The sequence below is a fragment of the Bubalus kerabau genome, chromosome 14, assembly GCF_029407905.1.
Source record: "Bubalus kerabau isolate K-KA32 ecotype Philippines breed swamp buffalo chromosome 14, PCC_UOA_SB_1v2, whole genome shotgun sequence".
Taxonomy (NCBI): Eukaryota; Metazoa; Chordata; class Mammalia; order Artiodactyla; family Bovidae; genus Bubalus; species Bubalus kerabau.
The window spans coordinates 48150576-48174523 of record NC_073637.1 but is presented as its reverse complement, the minus strand read 5'-3'; the positions used below and the strand labels follow the sequence as shown (position 1 = coordinate 48174523).

General features: G+C 41.4%; 1 protein-coding gene across 8 annotated transcripts in view; it reads right to left on the bottom strand.

Annotated features, from left to right (window-relative positions):
* The window catches only part of SAMD12 (sterile alpha motif domain containing 12), a 527847-nt gene that overhangs the window by 171550 nt on the left and 332349 nt on the right, over positions 1–23948 (bottom strand). The gene's annotated exons all lie outside the window — the stretch shown is intronic.

Below are 23948 nucleotides of genomic sequence, written 5' to 3'. Positions count from 1 at the left end.
ATTAAGAAAGTGTGGACCTGCATGAAACTATGACTAGTGGGCTTTCAAGAACTTGCTGGTTCACGGGAAAGCCCCTCATAAATCATGTGCCCTGTACAGTCACATTCTTCCCACCATTCTTCTGGTTTTAGCCCCAAAAGGAAGAAAAATAACATGGGAAACTGCCACTTTTCCAGATTGTTTAACTTAAATGCCATGTTTTTGGTAGAAACTAATTTGCCACTGAAAGCAAAATTGTCGCAAGAAGCCAAGGACTGACTGTCCTGAAGACCAAGCTTGGGCCTCTGAGCAGTGGTACATTTTCTTAGCATGAAAAAAAACATAAATGATGATAAACGATGCTAATAATAATAGCGACTAATTATGATGCCAGTTCCTGTGCTAAAAATTTTATAGACATTATCTTTAATCCTCAAAACAATGCTGCAAGGTAGATATTATCCTCATTTCCAAAATGCAAAGATTGAGGCTTAGAGACATTAATTAACATGCAAAGGTCACAGTTAGTTTCCAATAGTGCTTCTAGAAATGCTGGTCCACAAGACAAAGCTTTTCTCATGCCATCTGTCTGTGATGACCTTCAGAAAGTCAGATATTTTCAAAGTCGTGAAAATTCAGGTTTTCATTGCTTTGGACCCTCTTCGCCATCATTTTTCTTTTCTTTCTGGAATTGAAATTTGCAACCATTGGGGACTAGGGCTTAACGGCAGTGATTTTGGATTTCTTGAAGACCATCATAAACTATAATTAGCTGGTAATAATTAGCGAGAAACAAATGCTTCTTAAAAAAGCATTCATTCACTTAAAATGATTTTTAATTTTATAATGACTAGTATATAATTATAGCAGAACAGAGTGATTTAGTTAGAAAAAATAACTTCAAAGATGAGAGCCCATTTAGTGTTTATTTGCTCGGGGTTCTAATTACTTTGAAAACTACCATAACTTTGCATATGATCACTAACAGCATTCAGTAGCAGCTTGGAGGGAAGCAGAAGCCATCTTTTTTTTTTTCCAAGCTCCATTAACATGAGGGAAATAAATAATAAATGATAAATACCAGAGGCACGTATTCACTATGTTGTCATTATTATTTATTTTCTTGCTCTGTTGCCAGTTTAGGTCTCTAATGCGAGAAAAATGAAAACCAAACATGTCCTCCCGGTCATTTGCAAAACGAGGCCAATGGAATGGGACCCGTGAGGAACACTAAACAGGGTACTGTTTTCGTGTACTATATTAGGAAGTCCTGGTATCTTCAATTTGGTTTCATTACATTTCCAATCTATGTGTGTGTCGATTCATCTTCTCTTTTTTCCATAGTTAAGATTTATGCACTTTATCAATCACCCCACGACAGTCATCTCAGCAGCTTCATTTAGCAGGATAAACCAGTCAAACCCCGTCAGACTTCTGTGGCTGTCACACGGCAAAGTTTGGATTCCTGGCAATTTGAATTACTCTTGCCAATATGAGATTTTTCAGAGCGATCCATCTTAGGGCCATGTAATCTATCACATCTCCCTCTGCTCTTTTCCTAATTGATAGGTTGAAAGAGAGACACCCTCTAGACCTTGCAAATGTCTCCCCGAAGCAGCCTCAGGACAGAGGTTCCTTGGCAGCAGCAGCTTAAAATGGCAGGCAGTTAAACGTTCCATTCTCCAAATGTAATTTGGATGCTATGAGGGGCCTGTGGGGCACCCAGTGAGCTCATGTTTTCTAAAAAAGCTTCCATAGGCAATGGCAACCTTTCATGTGTTCACTGCATGCTCAGGTGGTCTAAAAAGACAATGGTGCCAGGTGTGATGGGCCAGTCATTCACTATGGCTTCTGAACTTACAGTAGCGGTAACCCGATTCAGGGGTGGCTAATGCTCCCTAAGCGGCTGGCACCAATTCTAATTCTTAGCCACACTGCTTTTTTTCAATGTTATCACTTTTCTGAAGCCAACTGTACTTTCCCTAAAGTTCTGAAAGGATACAGTTCCAAACATATTTAGTATGGACTCAAATAGTTGGGGCTTCCCAGGTGGCGCTAGTGGTAAAGAACCCACCTGCCAATCCAGGAGATGTACATGGGTTTGATCCCTGGGTTGGGAAGATCCCCTGGAGGAAGGCAAGGCAACCCACTCCAGTATTCTTGTCTAGAGAATCCTATAGATGGAGGAGCGCATACTCTTTTTTTTGAGTTCTTAACAGCACATCTGAGTTGCTTACCAGCTTGCTCAGAGATATGGTGTATAGGGTTCAATTCCAAATTTAGCTGTCATCAGAAAGAAGCAACCTTGGGGCTTCTCTGGTGTTCCAATGGCTAAGACTCTGTGCTCCCCATGCAGGGGGCCCAGGTTCAATCCCTGGTCAGGGAACTAGATCCCACATGCCACAACTAAGTGTTCATGCTGCAATGTAAGACACCACATGCCACAACTAAGACCCGGTGCAGTCAAATCAATCAATAAACATTTTTTTTAAAAAAGAAGCAATCCTAACACAATTATCTTTGAAGAGAGGTGTCTTCTGAGCTTTTCTAGGTCTTACTGTTAATTTTATCAAATAGAAGTGTTTGAGGGAGGCAAGTTTCATACTAAAGACTCAAATAGAGAAGATGCAATGACTTGGAAGTTCTTACAGAGGATCAACTAAGCAGGAAGTATGGCCCTTGTAGAACAGTATGGCCCATGAGACAAAAATAAAAAATGACCAGTTTGATATTAAGAAAATTTAATGAGAAAGCCAGAGAAGAAAATGGGTTACTACAGTGCAATTTTTACAGACTTTCAAATGCAGCTGTGCTTCTAAAATCTTGGAATTATTAGCACTCAAAATTCCTCAGGCTCCCAAGTTTATCAAGCAGCAGGGTGTTTAGCAAAAAGAGGACTAGACTGAAAAATCAACCGACCTGTATTTTAGCCTTGACCTTGCACTACACTGTGCAGTCTCAGGCTGAACCATTAAACCCCCCAGACAACGAAGAGACTGGAACAGACAGTGGGTGGCTACTAGTCACCCTCAAGAGTGGCAACTCCTGGCACTTTTTTCCAACCAAATCATAAGAGTTTCCAGGGCCTCCTGGCACTATTTTTGCTTCTCAGAAAAAGTCTAACAGAATTCACACATCTACCCATGGTAAGATAACACTGGAAAATTAAAATGTCACATTTATTTTTTAAATCATATGAATTGAAAGGGCAAACAGTAGTTAGTTGTTATTCCATGCTAAGGCAATACTGTAATTGGAGGATTGTGTTTTTACTTAGTGGGAAATCTAATTAATTGCTAGTTAATAAGTGTAAATTGTAAAGGGGATCTTTCAAAAATTAAAACTCAGAGGGAAAAATAAATTTTAATGGAAACCTGATGGTGGCCAGTTTAGAAATGGTTTAACAAAAATCCCTTCCAGTTTAGGAATCCTATTACTACAACTCTATAGAGATTAAAATTGGTTTCTTTTTTTTAGTTTTTTCCCAGTATCTTTTGACTTTTAGCACAGAACAGGTTTTATTTACTAAACCCATAGCTTTACAACTCCCTTCCCATTCAATTCTATACATACCTGCAGCGAGGGGATTTTAACCAAACCTCACAATTTCCTTGGCTTACACAGTCCTCGCTTCACTGGCCTAATTATTTTAATGAGCAGTTTAACTGAAATGCTGGCTTACATTTATACTTCAATTTATTTGTGTACAGTTCTTAGTACAATGAAAACCTTGAAAGTCTTTCCTATTTGTGATAGTGTTTCGCTGTGTTTAGTTGTTAGGAACACTAACACATCAAGTAACTTCATTTTATTTCTATGCATACATATTTTCTTTTATCTTTCTTTTTTTTTTCATATTAACAATGGAAAAAAAGATACCAAAGTTCTATCCTTTTGGTTGCCTAGATGAAAAGAGAATCTACCCAAGGCCTGCAGGAGAGCCTAGATCAGGCTGGCAGGAATAAAAATAACTAGCATCATTCCAAGCCACTTCAGCCATGTCCGACTCTGCAAACTCACAGACTGTAGCCTGCCAGGCTCCTCTGTCCAAAGGATTCTCCAGGCTAAGAATAACTGGACTGGATTGCTGTGTCCTTCTCCAGGGGATCTTACCGACTCAAAGACTGAATCCACATTTCTTATGTCTCCTGCACTGGCAGGTAGGTTCTTTACCACTAGTACCCCCTGGGAAGCCCATAGCAGCATTCCTTGGGTCGCCATATAGCCTACGGTGCTTGGGTATTCCCACTCTATTTGTTCCTGTCATTTGGCAAACATTTTTCTCAAACAGGAACAAAACAGGAAGTGGGAAAAAAAAAACCCCTGACATGTAAAATCACTTACTAATCCTAGTCCCCGGGGAATGGAAAACAGAATTCCCCTCGTGGTCTAATTATTCTTTGGTATCTTTAATGAAACCAAATCATAAGAGTTTCCAGCATCTGGCTGATGTTTCAGAGGCCTGATTTCCACGTGTTCTTGGCTCTGAAAGGAAATATATGCTATACTTCCTGAAGTCTCCTTATGATCATCTATTTACCCTTTAGTTCCCAGAAAAATCTTTGTCATTTTTCTAACATGGAAGGAAACATTTAGAGGAACAGAAAAGATCTATATAAACTGTCGTGTGTTTTGCTTGCTTGAAATCAAAATAGCGTGACTTCAGAGTTTGGTTTTTCAGCAGCTGACTCTTTAGTGACAGCCTGTACTGGATCCTATGCATGACCCTGCTTTACCAGGCAAGAGTGAACATATGCATCTCTTTTCATCTGTGCTCCTGCATGTGGGTATATAAAAGGAGGAAACTGCTACAGAGTGATGCTTTAGAAACTGAATTCTATTACTGCCTACTATAAACTGCAGCAAACCAGAACCAGGCGATTTTGGTAAACCTAATAAAACACATTCTGGAATCCTTGTCTCAAAATCTATATTAACTGATTCACAGAAAAAACAGCAAGAATGCAATAATAGCTACTTCTATTACTATTAGGCCAGGCTAGACTTCAATCTTCATTCCACTGGGGGGGAAAACAAACAAACCCTTGCAAATTGGGCATTATTTCATTTTACTTATGCAAAGTTTGAAACTCAGAAACATTAAGCACCTTCCCCAAGACCCCACAGGTCCCGATGGCAGAGCCAGCCAGCCAGCTGAATGTCTTCCAGGTACCCTAAGGATTCTGTAGACCCATTCCCCTCTTTATACACATGAGATGCTGACATTTAGCCATAAGGTGTTTAGACATGGTAAAATAGTTTGAAATGCTAAGGATCTGTATACATCCAATTCTGAAGATTCATGATCACTGATGAGAATGTTACTTTGTGGGCCAGAAAAACAGTTTGTTTTGCTCACTGTAACAGTGGCACAGTTGTTTAGCCGCTAAGTCACGTTGGCCTCTGTGATCCCACGGACTGTGGCTCACCAGGTTCCTCTGTCCATGGGGTTTCCCAGGCAAGAATACTGGAGTTGTTTGCCAGTTCCTCCTCCAGGGGATCTTCCTGACCCAGAACACGCGTCTCCTGCACTGGCAGGTGGATTCTTTATCACTGAGCCACCTGGGGAAGTCCAGTGGTGGCACAGACTAGGCATCTAATCCATATTTGTGAATGAAAAGACAACATACAAAACTGAAAATCGAAAATACAGAAGTCAATTTATATTTGGTTTGGAAATACATGTCCCCCTCAGCAGATTTATCTTCTTAGAAAATAACTCCTTGAGCATTACCATAGCCACTTTGCTTTTTTTACTTTTCTTTTCTTTTTTTTTTTTAAACACTTTAGTGAAAATCAGAGCCAGATGTGTGCTGCTAGAAGCCAGATGAAGACGTGAAATGCAAAACACCCCCATGCACAGTCAGATCATAGATCCAAACTGTGGCATTTCCTACCCATGGGGCTCCAAGCCTGTTCTTCCAAGCAATCCCCAATCCCCTTCACAGCCGATCAACTGGCCCACTTGGGTTTCTATGCTGGACGAGATATGGCAGGGAGAGGGGAAGGGGCATCGGATGCCAGTGAGAAATGATGTGCCACTCTGTCTTCAGACACAAGCTACCTCTATAGACTACTCTCCCACTTGATTTCCTAGGCTTTGAAGGCCCATCTTAAAGCCAATGATTTGCTGTTCAATCACTAAGTCATGTCTGACTCTTTGCAACCGCATGGACTGCAGCCTGCCAGGCTTCCCTGTGCTTCACCCTCTCCCAGAGTTTGCTCAAACTCAAGCCCATCGAGTTGGTGATGCAATCCAATCATCTCATCCTCTGTCGACCGTTCTCCTCTTGCCCGCAATCTTTCCCAGCATCAGGGTCTTTTCCAATGAGTCAGCTCCAAGGAATTGGAGCTCCAGCATCAGTCCTTCCAATGAATATTCTGGGTTGATTTCCTTTAGGATTGACTGGTTTCATCTCCATGCTGTCCAAGGCAGTCTCACGAGTCTTCTCCAATACCACAGTTCAAAAGCTGATGGCTAATCCATATTAAAGTAAGAGCAGTGCAACCTATTCAGTTGAACAGAACTCGGTCTCAGTGTGGCACATCCTTGCAGCTCAATCTGAGGGTGGGTTGCTTTCATGTCAGACACGTCTGCCTGCCAGGTTAGGTGGGGTGAGCTGCTAGCTCAGCACTGAGGCGTGAGCTGCAGCTGGGGACGTGAGCAGAGCCTGCTGTGCAGCATCGAAGAGAAAAGCTCTTCCTTCCGGACTGACAGCCAGCAAGGCCATTTTCTTGTTCGATGAGTACAAATCTTTTCATTTCTACCCCAAAGCGCGGGAGCCTGGCTATACATTTTGACTCTCCCCTGAGCTGAGCAGACTGAAAAGACTGACACGGGTTTAACAGACACAATCAACTTAGGAGGGCCCCGCAGTCGGCAAATGGAACATAAAGTTAATTGTTTCACTAGCGGAAAGGAGAAATTCAGAGGCTTTCCTCTCTGGTAGGGCTGGGCGGGCTTCAGGCACCCTGACGCTCAGCTGAAATTACCAGTAGTTACATGTCAGGAGGACCTGTTTCTGAAAGGTTTTTTTCCAATGTGACATTAATAATTTATGAATAGGCCAGTACACAAAACAGTATTTGTAAGAAGGACTGAGAGGTAAGATAAACAGGAACTTAAATTCTTAATAAAAATGGAAGGATGAAAAAGACAAAAAAAAAAAAAGCATTTGTGGGTAATATGTAGAGTGTAAATATTTTCTTGGGTCTATCCCAAGAATCAGAAAAAAAGAACCATGTAGGATCATGCCATAAAAGGTGATGCTTTGTGTGTTCTTTCTCCTCTGATCTGCTCTGTGAGCATTTTGGCTGGGTCTGAGTACATTAAATCTGATTAGAGGTTGTTTTTAAAATTGTTTAGATTCATCTAGTTAAGGAAGGCTGAGATGCATTCTAGTCTATCTTGTGTATGCTCAACAGAATTGTCAGCAAAGTTTGGAATGTGGGAACTTTATTATGTAACTGTGTAAGAGAGAGGAAGAACCCAGATTTAGTTTGTAGTTTTTGCAGTTGGAAAAAAAGGAAAAAGACTTCTTTTCTTTCCTGGAAAGTTGGGAAAACTGGGCAAACACGTCATCTAGACACAAAAGAAATGGAGTTTGTCTAGGTCAATTTTGGGCATATTGATTCACTTAGACTTCTCCATCAATTAGATACAACATAACATGAAATAAAGAGAGAATTGGATTCCTCTAATCAGCTGAATTACAAGGTCAGAGCTCTAAATTATTGCTTTGTTGTTGGAGCAGCAAATTACTGGTGAAAGGATATTTTTATTTCTATGCATTCATTTAATCTCCGTATTTATATGCTTCTTTAATAGCCATCAGAAAAATGCTGTGATGCAAATATATGTTGCAGTTCACTATACATAGACTACATTTTTCATCACTCTAAATCTTACAGATGTTTTGAAGCTCTGAAATAACATTCCACTTGCTGGAAAATAAAACCATATCCAAACTGTATAATCAAGTCTCAACAGATAGCAAAGATGCATAATTCCACCTAGGAATTATCATTGCTAGGTACTCAATTTAGTAAAATCTACAGCAGCTTTTATTGAATAAAATCCAAAGTAAGAAAATAAATGTAAGACCCAGCATACAATGGACTATGCTGTACTGAGTTGCTTAGTTGTGTCTGACTCTTTGCTATCCCATGGACTGTAGCCCACCAGGCTCCTCTGTCCTTGGAGATTCTCCAGGCAAGAATACTGGAGTGGGTTGCCATGCCATCCTCTAGGGGATCTTCTCAACCCAGGTCTCCCACATTGCAGGGGGATTCTTTACCATTTGAGCCACCAGGGAAGCCCAAGAATACTGGAGTGGGTAGCCTATCTCTTCTCCAGGGGATCTTCCTGATCCAGGGATTGAACTGGGGTCTTCTGCATTGCACATGGATTCTTTACTAGCTGAGCTACCAGGGAAACCCATACAATGGACTACTTACTACTAATAGTAACTCCAGCTGTCACTTACTGAGCATTTACCAAGCAGTTCACATCAGGTCAGGCACTAAGGGGGATCCACTGAAAGAGAAGACCAAGTTCTGGCTCTTAATGAACTCAATACATAAGTAATAAAAGAAAAGAAAGAGGGAAAAAAATAACCATAATGGAGCACCTGTATGGGCCAGATCAGACCAGTCAATCCTAAAGGAAATCAACCCTGAATATTCATTGGAAGGATTGATGCTGAACCTGAAGCTCCAATACTTTGGCCACCTGATGCAAAGAGCCAACTCACTGGAAAAGACACTGATGACTGAAAAAGACTGAGGGCTCCAGAGAAGGGGGCAACAGAGGATGAGACAGTTGGATAGCATCACCAACTCAGTGGACACCAACTCTGGGAGATGGTAAAGGACAGAGAAGCCTGGCATGCTGCAGTCCATGGGATTGCAAAGAGTCAGACATGACTTAGCAACCGAACAACAACAATGAGCTAGACATTAAGCAAACAGCTACACTTATATGTTTTATCTTCACAATACATCTACCAGGTAGGCGTTACCAAGTCCTTCCGGCTGGTAAGGGTCAATGAGTCTCTCCCTTATCACATAGCAGAGAACCACCAAGATCTTATCTCCAGCATCATCTCTCAACACTCTCTACTCCCAAGAGTTTCCTAGCACCTGTTTTTTCTCTGTTTCTCCAATGCCTGGTGCTTTTATTGTTCGTCTTTGAACTTGTATTCAAAATGTTCCCTTTACCTCCATATGTCGTCAAAATACCTCTTCCTCAGAGAAGGAAGCCATCCTTGATTAGTCAGGCCAGGTAAGCCTGTTACATGTCTGCACTTAACAACAAAATTCGTAATTTCCCATTTATTTGTAGGAACATTTGATCAAGCTCTCTCTCTCTATCTCATACACTAGACTGTAAATTCCCTGAGGGCACAGAGCCAAGGTGAGACGTGAAGCTTGCTCCTTTTTTAATGCCATTTGACCTCTACTGTGTATTTATCAGTTGTATTATTCAAAAGCATTTGCCATCTTCCGTTGTTTTACAAAAGAAGGTAAACAAAGCTTTGGTCTTAAGGCCCAATTGTGAAGTGTTGGTTTGTCCATTCATTCATTTATATTTTCCTCATGTATTCATTTATTCAGTAAATATTTGTTGACCACCTAGCTGTGCTAGAGACTCTTCTAGGTGTCTGGAATACAATGAATAAAACAGAGAAGAATCCTTAGGATGCATGACATTCTAGTCAAAAATACGCTTGGTCTATCATCTTGATCCAATTTCTAAGTGTCTGCTCTGTATAACTCTGTGTGTATAAGATTGTATGACAGATTGACATGCAGACTAATGGGCTTTTAATTCAGATGAATATATTAAATAGGAAGTCTGTAAAATGATGAGTTAGTGAGAAGCCTTCCATACTAGATATAGTCAAATGATTGCACTGCTTTTCCAGAGCCACGTATTTATTCTGTTCACATTCTTGTAGCTCCACGGGAAACTGGAGTGCCATTTATCTATTTATTTTGGACTGTATCATGTCTTAGTTGCGGCATGTAGAATGTTTCATTGCAGTGTGCGGGCTCTTTGTTGTGGCACCCAGGCTTAGTTGTCCTGTGGGATCTTAGTTCCCCGACTAGGGATCAAACCCATGTCCCCTCATTGGAAGGCAGATTCCTAACTGCTGGATCACCAGGGAAGATCCCTGGAATGCCTTTTTGACAGTTCCTGTCATGGATGGTTTAAAACCACAAAAGAAAACTAAGGTTCCCTGCAGTTGCTCTGCAATTTGTCCCTAACTTGATGATACAGCTGGTCCTAAGAATATCCAAAAAAACATGACTTGGACTCTGATGATCTTTCAAAAATAAGAGTTACCCAAATGTTTAAGCCATGGCCATGTCACTGGTGTAAGGAAACAACCTTTGAAAGTGACAGATGTCACAGAGACAGCATACATTAGATGTACGAGCTTTGGTGTGTTCATTTAAAAAGCAAAGAGAAGAAATACAAATGGTTAGTAAATAATCAGATAGGAAAGCAATTCAACCTTATCAGTAAGATAAAAGCAAACAAAATTGCTTGTCATTTTAAAGCTAATTTGAAAATATTTAAAAGAAAATAGAATACCTACTTTGTGAGGCTTTTATGGGAAGGGAAATGTTTTACATTTTTGATGGGAGGGTAAATTTGTGTATATTTTCAGAAGAGCAGCTTGTTCATACAGGTATGTAATATGAATTCGTTAAAGTATTCATATACCCTTCTTGTAATTTCACACGGGAAAAATAATTTTAATAATATGCTAAGTTTTATTGTAATAATACACAGACAGAAAAAGTCAAATGCAGCGCTTATAACTGAAAACAGCATCCATCTATCCATTTCTGCCCATCTTAGTGAACTTCTTGCAAGGCATAACCACTTTTCACATTTTAGTGCTTTCTTGTAGCATTTACATCAATTGTTTATAAACTTTTACGAAGGGATTTCCTTACAAAGAATCAAGGAACAGATTTTTGGTAGATGTGTTTCTAGATCTACTCTAGAAATATTATCAGGTTATGTGCACAAGATTTAGTCGGCCTGTCTTTATATAAATAACAAGAAAATCAGATGCAACATTTGTTCGGATCGTTTGAATAAATGATAGCCTAAATGTATAAGAGAATATTAAGTATCTAGGTACTATAGATGACATGGCAATAAATATATAAGAAATTATCTTTAGATAGAGGCTGCCACTCTTCTGAATTTCAAAATTCTCAAAAAATGTATGTCTACTTATCATCAGGACAATGAACACCATTTTAAAATGTGAATCTTTGATATTTTGTCATCTTGAGGCTTTTATTTCATGTAAGGTAGTGTGGTGTAGTATACCAGGAAAGGGTTGAGGGAAGTATATATATATATGTTTTTTAGGTGAAGTCTTACTCAATATTCAGATCTAAGCTAACTTGTCTCACTATCCAGGAAACTTCCTCACCAATCAGTCTAGGTCAGGGAAGTGCACATTTTTAAATAGTATATTTTGGAAAAGTCTTTGCTTTTGGTTTAATTCTGTTTGTGAGAGAGGTTCTTAGGACCAATGATATAACACGTACATAAAAAAGAAGAGAGTTCGACTAAAGTCCACTTTAGTTACGAAGTGTGCTGTGTGTAGAGTGCGGACAGGAGAACTGGCAAATAAATGGGATACCAGAGCCTGGCACATACCAAGCAGGCAGATGGTCAAATTCTTCAAGGTTTGTGTGGCAGGATGGGGTGATGCGCATGTGGCAGGGTCCAGAGACAGGGGGTGGGTCAGATTCAACAAAGTAACACCAGCAATGGGGTAAAGGAACGGGGTCTTCTGGGGGCTTCCAAGGCTTAAACCACGATGAGAGGCCCATGAGCCTTAACTCTGAAGATACCTGAGGGGAATTCTGCTCTAGTCAAGCCAGTAAACCAGACAGGCAAAGACAAATACATGATATTGCTTATAGGTGGAATCTAAATTAAAAAAAAAAAAAGATACAAATGAACTTATGTACAGAACAGAAATAGATCCACAGACAAACAAAAAACAAACTTTTGGTTATCAAAGAGGAAAGGGTGGGGCATATACACCATACTATATATAAAGTTGGAGAAGGAAATGGCAATCCACTCCAGTATTCTTGCCTGGAAAATCCCATGGACGGAGGAGCCTGATAGGCTAGAGTCCATGGGGTTGCAAAGAGTCGGACACGACTTCACTTTCACATATAAAGTAGATGACAAACAAGGACTTACTGTATAGCACAGAGAACTATATTCAATATTTTGTAATAACCCGTAAGGGAAAAGAATCTCAAAAATAAAGGGGGGGGGTGTGTGTGTAGATAACTGAATCACTTTGCTGTACACCTGAAATTAACACATTATCCAGCTATACTTCAATTAAAGTTCTCATGAAAATAAAAGAAGAACACTTCCCTGGTGGTCCAGTTGTTAAGAATACACCCGCCAATGCCGGGGACATGGGTTCGAATCCTAATCTGGGAAGATTTCACATGCTGTGAAGCAGCAGAGCCTGTGCCGCGTGCCACAACTACTGAGCCTGTGCTCTACAAGAGAAGCCACTGCCATGAGAAGCCCACACACTGCAACAAGAGAGTAGATCCCACTTGCTGCAACTAGAGGAGGCCTACACGCAGCAGTGAAGACCTAGCACAGCCAAAAATGAAATAAAAACTAAAAACATAAATCAGATTGTCTAAAAGAAATTCTGGGATGACTTCACTGGCAGAACACGGTAGAAGAGAAATGGAGGCAGGCAAGGCAGAGCTGTGCAGTCATGAGACTTGAATGAGAAGAAAAGGGCCTTGGTTTCCTTCAATATGAAGCAAAGGATGGGCGGGTAGAACCATTCTGAAAGTGTAAGAATATTAACAGTCCAAGGAGCTGGCAGTTGGAAAAACTCAGATGAAAGATCATCTTCCCAGAGTGCATCAAAGTGGCTTTAGGAGATGTTTGGAAGGATTATCAACAATCTTTGTGGCCTACAGACCCTTATGGCTCTAAGCTAAGTACTCATGTGTACTTAGTCACTCAGTCATGTCAGACTCTTTGCGACCCCATGGCTGTAGCCCACCAGGCTCCTCTGTCCATGGGGATTCTCCAGACAAGAATACTGGAGTAGGTTGCCTTGCCCTCCTCCAGGAGATCTTCCCAACCCAGGGATTGAACCCAGGTCTCCCACACTGCAGGTGGATTCTTTGCCATCTAAGCCACCAGGGACGTCCCAAGTACATATAGGTCAATTCAAATAGATTTTTTTGGGATGGGGAGAGTAGATGGTAGATTGATCCAATCTCTCAAGTTTGCATAGTTGCCTCAGAGCTGGGCAACTGGTTCATCTCATGATCATGTGAAAGTCATGCATATTAGGATGAGTTAAACAATGCTGCCCAAACCTCGCTGACTGGATAAACTGATAAGAAAGGCTTCTTCTTCTTTCACATGCCAGTTTTATGTGAGTAAGGCTGTTTTCCTTCACCACAAACTCACAGATCTAGGGACCCTCCATCTTGGCAGACCACCATCTTCAATACATAGTCTCCACTGCTGCCCAGGAAAGGCGAGAGAGAGTGGAGGACCATGCGGGAAATGGTGTGGCCCGATTAGGAGATGTCATACACGAGTCGCTGGGCTGGACCCAGTCATTTGGTCCTAATGTAAGTACAATACAAGCACAGCTGGGAAGTGCAGTGCTTCTGTGTCCTCAGGAGAACTGGGGTCACAATGGTTCTCAACATGTTGTTGGAGATCAACAGAATCAGAATTAACTGGGATTTTGTCAGAAAAGAAAACTCAGAGGCTCCACTGAAGACTGACTGAATCTGTAATTCAGACTCAGTGTGTTTCGACCAGCTCTTCAAGTAATTCTAATAGATACTAAAGTTGGAGACTCACTGGTGAAGGGGATTAGATAGCCAGTCTCTTTCTTTCTTTTTTTTTTTTTTTTTTTTGCTAATTTTTAAATGTTACAGATTACAGACAGACAGTGCATCTTCACATAACTGTATATATCTCTGAGCATTTATATACATACTCTGCTGGAAATTAAAATTCCAGTTTCTACAATGTACAAATTTAAACATATTTTGGGCTTCCCTGATAGCTCAGTTGGTAAAGAATCTTCCTGCAATGCAGAAGACCCCTGTTTGATTCCTGGGTTGGGAAGATCCCCTGGAGAAGGGATAGGCTCCCTACTCCAGTATTCTTGGGCTTCCCCAGTGGCTCAGTTGGTAAAAGAATCTGCCTGCAATGTGGGAGACCTGGGTTTGATCCCTGGGTTGGGAAGAACCCCTGGAGAAGGGAATGGTTACTCACTCCAGTATTCTGGCCTGGAGAATTCCATGGACTGTACAGTTCATGGGGTCGTAAAGAGTCAGACACAACTGAGCGACTTTCAGTTTCACTGTGGAGAACAATATGGAATTTCCTTAAAAAAAAAAAAAACAAACTAAAAATAGAACTACCATATGACCCAGCAATCCCACTACTGGAGATATAGTATGTGAGGAAACCAGAATTCAAAATGACACATGTACCCCAATGTTCACTGGAGCACTATTTACAATAGCCAGGACACGGAAGCAACCTAAATGTCCAGCATGTGTTTCTGAGTTCATTTATGGAGTCAAATAATTTTATGCACTTATAGGCAGGCGTTTATTTACTTAAAAGTTAGAACATGTCTGACAGTGGTTGAACCATTTGCAGAAACTCAAACAAGCCAGAGTAGAAATGCTAATGATAAATCAGAGCAGGATCAGATAAGACTGACATGGGAATGAAACCCTGGAAAAGAATGACATAAAAACCCCAAAGAGAAAGAGAAACTTAGGGAATGCAAGGAGTGAAAAGTGATGGGACCACGGACGTGAAGAATTAGCAAGCTGTAATCAAGGTGGAGGACTCTTAGCATGTGCAATATGCACAAGTGTGAACACTGCCAAGAGTGAAAACATGAATAAAAATACAGAAAGATGCAATGGAAATGGCTCTGTTGACCCACTGACAGAAACATTTTCTATGTGATTAAATGCTCACTAGATGTATGCCATGCAAAGCTGAAAGCTACAAATACAAAAGCAGCTTAGTCATTTTCTGCCCATAAATGTCCCCTAGCATGAATCACTGACCAGTATTTAATATCCGACACTTACAAGATGCTTCAAAAGGTGGGATACAGAATTCATTAAGTGTTGTATCTTAAAACAATGAGATTATTCATTTGTTTCTCATAATCATATGCATAAACTGATTGCATTCATATTTCATGAAAACTTAGGACTTACTAGAATTGCCATCATAAGAGTAGACATTTTGTCTTTTAACCAGTTTTTAAATTATAAAAGCAATGCAGGCTCATGGGCAAAGACAATCCATGCAGATGGTCACAAAATGAAAACACTTTCTTCCATGATTCTACACTCCTTTTTTAACATTTATTTTTAATTGGAGGATAATTACTTCACAATATTGTGATGGTTTCTGCCATACATCAATATCAGCTCCTGGACATACCCACTGCCACTAGCTCCTTACATTATCCTTAGAGAATTTTTCTACAAGTAGAGAGTCCTTAACTTGCATCTAAGGAATATCTCATTTAAAACAGGTACCTTAGCTGCCAAAAAGAAGGCAAAGACAACACAAATATGAAATGACAGTGGAAACTGAGAAAATTTTTAAAAGCTCAAATGAAGAGCAAGAAAAAAATAAGCATAGGAAAACATAAATGTTGGAATATGGTAAAGCTCTTCACAATATTTTCCAGTGCCATAGAGTTGAGCATTTTTGCTGGGGTGGATTCAAAGAACAAAAGACCAGAGAAAGAAAAATTAAACCTGTATATTATTTATGGAAGCCAGAGGAGGGGAAACTGAGTGGCTTCCAGGGAAGAACTGGGAATATCCTCAGTTGTTCTTAAATTTCTCAGGTCATATTGTGTAATGTAAATGGCAGTGTCTTGAATCTGTAGCCACATTCATCTAGTCTTATGCTCCTTAATTTATTTTTAATGTCTTTGTCGAGGATCTACTATGTGACATTAGCTCTGATCTCAAAGAGCTTATGGCAGAGCTAGAAAAAACACGACGAGCAGAGATGAAACATTTGGGGAGTAAGAGTTGGTATATAAAAAGAGATAGATTGAATATAATTAAGTGGCAGCATGCACTTAATTAAATTCAAGCCATAATCCATGTTCTGATTTTAAAAGTCTCCTACAATTTCTCACTTCCCACTGTAACTAATACCTGGAGTTCAGCTCAGTCCACTCATGTAATTAGCAATGACTATGTTTCCATTCTCAAACAGAACTCTGCTATTGTTGAAATGTGTATATGGTTGTGTGTTTAAAAATACCTGTTTGATTTTGGGGGAGGGAGGGTGAATTTGATTACATCTGGTGATTGATTCTTCAAACTTCATGCCTCTGGGAAAATATGTCACAGATCATAAACTCCAGAGAGAGAAGCCCGAGAAATCAACAAGGTCAATCCCTTGCCACCAGGTGGGATGGAACTTCTGACTGATTTCCTAGCCAAAGAGTTACAGTGACATCCGTATGCATCATTTCTTCCTGCATATATTGAATCAAAGAACAAGCAGGCATCTGGTACTGAAGCATTATAAAGTCATATGTGATGCTCACTAATACAAAACGCCTGGAAGGAAATGAAGTTAATACATATGGCATTCAATTTACAGATGAAGACTCATTCATCATCAAAGACCCAGAATGCTCACTGCCGTGACATAAGAAAGAACTTAGGAGGAATATCTATTTTTCTTTGTGTATCATCCCCCTCAACACAAGCAACTAAGAGGAAGGCATGTGTGTATTTCCTGGACTTGATCTGGGGTCTACAACACATTTCACAAAGGCATTCAAGGGCCCGATGTCTTTCAGACAAGACTGTTACGCCAGTTTTACATCATAGACAACTTATACTGTGGAGTCTTCAAAAGAATATTACTTACACATTATGCCAAAGCCATAAACATTATTGGAGGTTCTTTAAAAAAATTACATCAATAAACCAAATCGAAGACAGCTTTGGAATGGAATCCTGTGGTTGTATCCCAAACAACATACAGTTTTCTTTTCCAGGAGAAAGAACAGGCAGGTTGTTCTCCATCACCTCATAGATCTGATTTGAGGAGATACTGACAAGAGAACTTTTTACAAGACTTTTATGGTTAACAAAGTCAACGAGGAAACAGAATCCTATGTCTTCAACATTGGCAGTACCTTTCTTAGGATGTCAAAGAGAAAGTTTCTTTCCCTTCTGATTTTGACCTTTTCTATTTGGCAGATGTTGATTTTTTCCCCTTCTGCCTGTGTTTCTAATGGAGCTTGAAATTAACATGGTTTTTTGTTTCTCTCCTAATTTGTGTGCCGCCGTCATCAACGTTGTCAGCATAGTTCTGGGAATAGGGTTTGTTTACTGCTTCTGTTGAGCCAGCAAATGGAGAAATGCAGAAAAGACTGTTCTGCTCACCCCCTTTCAGGGTAGAGTCCCTTTTCATTCACAGACACAGCCTTTACTAAGCAGCCAGTAACCTTTCTGGGGGCAGAAGCCAACAACCATTCTCAGTGCTTGTTCTCAATGACACTGCTGAGCTGTTTCAGACAGAGCTGGGTATATCCTGACCCCAGACACTCCTTGTTAACAGGTAACACAGAGACTGAACATTTCCCCATATATTCTCCTTCTTCAAAGATCCCTTGTAGGCTTTTTGGGTTCTCACTTCTTTTCCTGCTCCTTTGTGAGATTACCCATTTCTGTATCTTCAGATATATGTGATATATATATCTATATCTATATATATGGAACATCTGAAGATGTGTGTGTATATATACAGAGTACTTGTTTGCTAAGTCACTTCAATCATGTCCAACTCTTTGGGACCCTGTAGACTGTAGCCTGCCAGCCTCCTCTGTGCATGGGATTCTCCAAGCAAGAATACTAGAGTGGGTTGCCATGCCCTCCTTCAGGGAATCTTACCGACCCAGGGATTGAACCCATGTCTCTTGCATCTCCTGTATTGGCAGGTGGCTTCTTTACCATCCGGGAAGCCCCCACACATATTTCAATGGAGGACAGTATTTTGCTTTGCAAAATTTTCATCCAGAAATAATGCCTAGCCAGGTAACACTTATTGGCAGTTTATACTCGTCCACAACTTGATTTTGTGCTATTCCAGGCACCTGTTTGCTTTCTGGTCCATACGTCACTCTCCTTTGCTTACTCTGTTGGCATGAAATTGCAGTTCCCAGACAGTTCCTGCCTTCTGGCTTCCAGACAGTTCTAGACAATGTAAGGCACGAGAAGGAGACTGGGGGCAGAAGCAGGGAAAGGCCAGCATATTCCTGGGTCACTTTGCTTCTGGGGGCATCTAGGGCAGTGACTGTCATCTCGTGGCTCCAGTTCCCACTGGATTGCCCACTGGGGTTCCAAGTTCTGCCAGGCAACTCTGAGCTCTGAACTCTGCCTCCTCCTGTGTGCCCCAGCCCCGGGAAAGGTTTCCACTGCTATTAACCTCTGGGTTGTCTCACTTTTGCACTTGTTCTGCCAATTCTCTTTATTAAGTTCTCTATTCTAAATATACCCAGAGTGGTTTCTGGCTTCCTGACTGGAATCTGAATGATAACCATTCCACTGGGAAAGGAAGGTCCAAATTTTCTCAGGATGTGGAATGGATGGCAGTGACTCCTAGGTGTCCTCAATGTGTCATCCATTTAATAGAATATTTAGGGACTTCCCTGGTGGTCCTGTGGTTAAGACTGTATTGTGCTTCCTATGTAGGGAGTGCGGGTTTGATCCCTGGTCAGGGAACTAAGATTCTACACACCACAGACCACATCCAAAATATTAAGAAACTGAATATTTAGCAGGGATTCTGCTTCTAAGCTAGACTTGTAGTTTGCTGTGGCCATGTGAACGAGTCCTGGCCACAGTGAAGTGATCAGATGAGTGGTGTGGCAGAGTCTAAACTTTTCTTTAAAAGTTAGCTGCTCTGTCCTCACTGCACCTTCTTCCCCTCTTCCTGTGGTTTGGAGCATGGATGGGACCACTGGTGTTCCATCTTGGAACATGAGGATGTGGGCCAAATTTGGGAGACAGCAGGACCAAAAGACACAGGAGCCCAATTCCTTGAGAACTTTGTGGAGAAAAATCAGCATCCCAAGTCTGCTCTGCCTCCCTCTGTAGTTTTACACGAGAAGCAAAGAAAATTCTCTTTACTCTAAGCTTCTGCTCTTTCCAATCTCTTTACTGCAGCCAATTTGAGTTCCAAACCAATTCAGGACCCAAATCATGAGCTCAGTGTCTGCCCCAGACTGCTGATCAATTTTCTTATACCTTTCCTTAACAAATTAAAGCAAGGTCCTTGATCCTCTGACCTTATTCCAAGTTTTGGCCTCCTCCTGTTTATACTTAGAATTGACCTACTCTCATCTACAAAGCTTTCCAAAGATTTTATTCCCTTTAACAGCTTCTGCTCTGCTTATTAAGTTTTCTCTGGAAGGGAGGAGTTGGGGGGGGTCAAAGCCAGCTACTTACTGAGCCTATATCCAACCTAGAAAATGATTAGAGTCTGGATGTTAGAGAATTTTTAATTAAAAGCCTGGGAACATTGTTCCTCAGGTATTAATAAAGCCAGCAAAACGGAAAATCAGCATGGCCCAACACCACAAGACACACTGTTAGTGTCCTGGTCTCATGGCCCCTCTTCCTGGAGCCGATGAGCTGTAACTGTACCTAATGGCTGCCAAGTACAGATAAATCTCACCTATACTTCACCCAAGCGGGTGTCAATTAGAAATACGGACTTCTAGGATGGTAGTTCCAAAACTTTATTGTGCATGACAATCACTGGGGGGAACTTGTCTGAAGTGAAGATTTCCACCCTTCTGCTCATGATTTAGTTGGATGGGGTTGGGGGGCTGGGTCACGAACTTGCCTGATAGAAAGGACCCCAGGCGTCTCTACAGTGCCTGGTCTATGGACCACATTAGGAGAGATTGTGCCCCTGGGAACTCATGAAGGCCACAACATTGCCACAAGTGTAGAGAGTTGTCATCAGCTGGGGGTGGGGCTGGGCCACACAAAATGATGCCTACCACATTCCAGGAACTCCACTAGGTATCTTCCTGAAACCATCTAGTTCATGCTTTTGATAACCTGCATAACTATCATTACTACACTTGTTTTGCAGTAAGCAACCTGAAGCGCAGAGAACTTAACTTGCCTAAAGTTACCAAGTGGATTCAAAGCCAGGTATAAGGTGTTGGAGCTAAGTCTACTGGTTCCTCTCGTTTTGCTCCACACCCTTCCCGATCATGCTCTGTATTTCCAGACACTGATCTGGGCGGACCGTATCACAGGGTCCTCTGGCTTCTGGTTGGGTTGAGTCCTGCCAATAGGAAGTGCTAGGAGAAGACTGCGGAGGGAGGAGGTAAGGCGTTCAGGGTATTGATTCCCCAGCCTCCCTCACCGCAGTCTCCGGGGGTGAATCTTTTAACTAAAGGCCACAGCTCTTGTCAGTGGCTCTTGCCCCATGACTGTCCCCTCCTAAGTCCCTGGAACTACTCCCTCTTCTTGCCTTTTTCAGCCTAAGGCTGATCACTGGTACCCTTCCTCTTTTTCTCTCTAATTGGGAAGAGTGAGTTTGTTGAGGGCAGGGTCTATATCTTTTTATCTTTGTACACTCTGCGTCTAGAATAGCGCCTGTTTCCTGTTAACACAGTAGAAAAATGTTAGTGCATGTTGACATGAACAAGCACTTTACTAGTCCAACAATGTGCTGCTGCTGCTGCTGCTAAGTTGTGTCCAACTTTGTGCGACCCCATAGACGGCAGCCCACCAGGCTCCCCCGTCCCTGGGATTCTCCAGGGAAGAACACTGGAGTGGGTTGCCATTTCCTTCTCCAATGCATGAAAGTGAAAAGTGAAAGTGAAGTCGCTCAGTCCTGTCCGACTCTTCACGACCCCATTGACTGCAGCCCACCAGGCTCTTCCGTCCATGGGATTTTCCAGGCAAGAGTACTGGAGTGGGTGCCATTGCCTTCTCCGAACAATGTGCTAAATATTCTCTATTAACTCATCTAGCTCCTGTTATTTTTTTTTTCTTTTTTAAGAACATTTTTTTTTTTAAAGAAAGCTATTGGATGTTTCTCCTAGAAAAATGAAAACTTTCATTTGTGCAGAAATCTGTACACTAATGTTCATAGCAGCCTTATGTGCAACAGTCCAAGACTGGAAATAATCTGTATATTCTTCCTTGAGTACAAAGTTAAACAAATTGTGGGATTCATCCGGGGTATATGAGGCAGCAATAAAAAAGAACAAACTCTTCATCCATGGCAACAAGTCAGATACATCTCAAGGGAGTTAAGCTCAGTGGGGAAAAGAAAAAGAAAAAAACAACCTCAAGAGGTTATATACTCTGTGATTCCATGTAAGTAACATTCTTGAAGTACCTAAATGACAGAGATGGAGGAGGAAATAGTGATTGCCAGGGGTTAGCATGGACAGTGGGGATAGATGTGGCTATAAAATTACAGCACAGAGGACCTGTGCTGATGGAACGGCTCTGCATCTCAACTGTAGTGGTGGTTACACAAAGCTCTGTGTATGTGTGTGTGCATACTCAGTCATGTCTGACTCTTTGCGACTCCTGGACTGTAGCCTGCCAGATTCCTACGTCCATGGGATTTCTCAGGCAAGGACACTGGAATGGGTTGCCATTTCCTGCTCCAGGGGATCTTCTTGACCCAGGATTGAACCCATGTCTCTTACGTCTCCTGCAATGGCAGGCAGAGTCTTTACCACTGAGTCACCAACACAAAGCTACACCTGTGACAAAATCACACACACACACACACACTTGCATGCTTGTAAAACTATTGGATTGTACCAATGTCCATTTTCTAGTTTTGATATTGTACTATGGTTATCAAGGTTTTAGTAATGTGGAGTGAGAGGTAAAGGGTACATAGAACCTCCTTGTGCATTTTTTTCTGCTGCTTCCTCTGAATCTATAATTATTTAAAAATAAAAAGAAAACTGGCATATTTTATGTCTTCATGTTTTCATTGACAATAGAGTTTCACTATTCTACTTTTAAGATGATATTTAGATTTTATTTTATTCTACAGAATGTATGAGCCACATAGTCTAGTAGAGACAGAGAAAAATGTACAGATGTCAAGCCTTTATGTGTTCCTGTCAATTTTAAGTTAATGGGGATCATGAGAACTGGAATAGGGACATTTGAATTGACTGAATTGCATCCCCCATCCCCAAATTCATATCTTGAAGTCCTAACCCTTAGGACTTCAGAATGTGACCACTTTTGGAGATAGTATCTTAAAGAGGTAATTCAGTTAAAATGAGGCCTTTAGGGTGGGCCCTAATCTATTATGATTGATACTCTTATAAAGAGAGAACATTTTGAACAGAGACATATAAAAGGAAGGACTTCCCCAATGGCTCAGTGGTAAAGAATCTGCCTGCAATGCAGAAGACACAGGAGAAACAGGTTCAATCCCTGGGTCAGGAAGATTCTCTGGAGAAGGGCATGGCTACCCACTCCAGTATTCTTGCCTGGAGAATCCCATGGACAGAGGAGCCTGGTGGGCTACAGTTCATAGCATCCCAAAGAGTCAGACGTGAATGAAGTGATTGAGCACACACATGTACCAAAGTAAGTCCGTGAGAGAATACCGGGAAAAGCCGACCATCTCCAAGCCATGAAGGAGCTCTCAGAAGAAATCAATACTACTTATACCTTGATCTCAGACTTCCAGCTTCCAGAATTATGAGGAAATAAGTTTTCTTGTTTAAGCCAGCCAGTATTTGGTTTCCTGTGATAATAGCACTGGCAATCTAACACAACATACCCTACCCTCCTGGGCGAATCCACTTCTAATGTGTATCAATGGAAATATTTAGTTTTGTTCACCCACATACATGTCTAATATAATCCGGAGCAGAACTTTATACAGAGTAGCCCCAAACTGGAAGCTATCTAAATACCCATGAGCTGCAGGATGCAGAAATAATTTGTGATGTGTTGCATGTTGACCAATTTAGAGCAGTGAAAATAAACCATCTAAAACTGTAGTTGGGACTTCTCTGATGGTCCAGTGGTTAAGAATCCACCTGCCAAGGCGGGGGCCCCAGTTTGATCCCTAGTCCAGGGTGGGGCAACTAATTAAGCGCATGCACAACAACTACAAACCTGTGCTCTGGAGCCCTTGAGCTGCAGCTAGTGAGCCCACGCGCTGCGGCCACCAAAGCCTGAACGTCCTAGAGCCTGTGCTCCGCAACAAGAGAAGCCACCGCAGTGAGAAGCCTGCACAGCACAACTAGAGAGCCCCCACTTGCCACAACTAGAGACAGCCCCGAGAAGCACCGCAGACCCAGTGCAGCCATAGAGAAACAAATAATGAGCATGTTAGAAAACAACTGTAAACAACAATATGAATGAATGATCTACACTGCTGAATGAAGCCATACACCAAGAGTACATGATGAGTGATTCTATTTATATGATGAGCAAAAACAGATGATGCTTTTCTTTACTGTTAGAATTGAGAATCGTGTTACCCTTAGGGGGTACCCACTGGAAGGCAGCATAAGCAGGGCTTTTGGGATACTGCTGCTGCTGCTGCTGCTAAGTTGCTTCAGTCGTGTCTGACTCTGTGTGACCCCATAGACGGCAGCCCACCAGGCTCCCCTGTCCCTGGGATTCTCCAGGCAAGAACACTGGAGTGGGTTGCCATTTCCTTCTCCAATGCATACCATGTTTTATTTCTTTATCTGGATGTTAGTTTCAGGGGTGTGGTTACTCTGAGAAAATACTGTGAGCTGTACAGTTAACATACATGGTCTTTTCTATATGTATGTGTGTGGAGGCTAAGTCGCTTCAGTCCTGTCTGACTTTTTGTGACC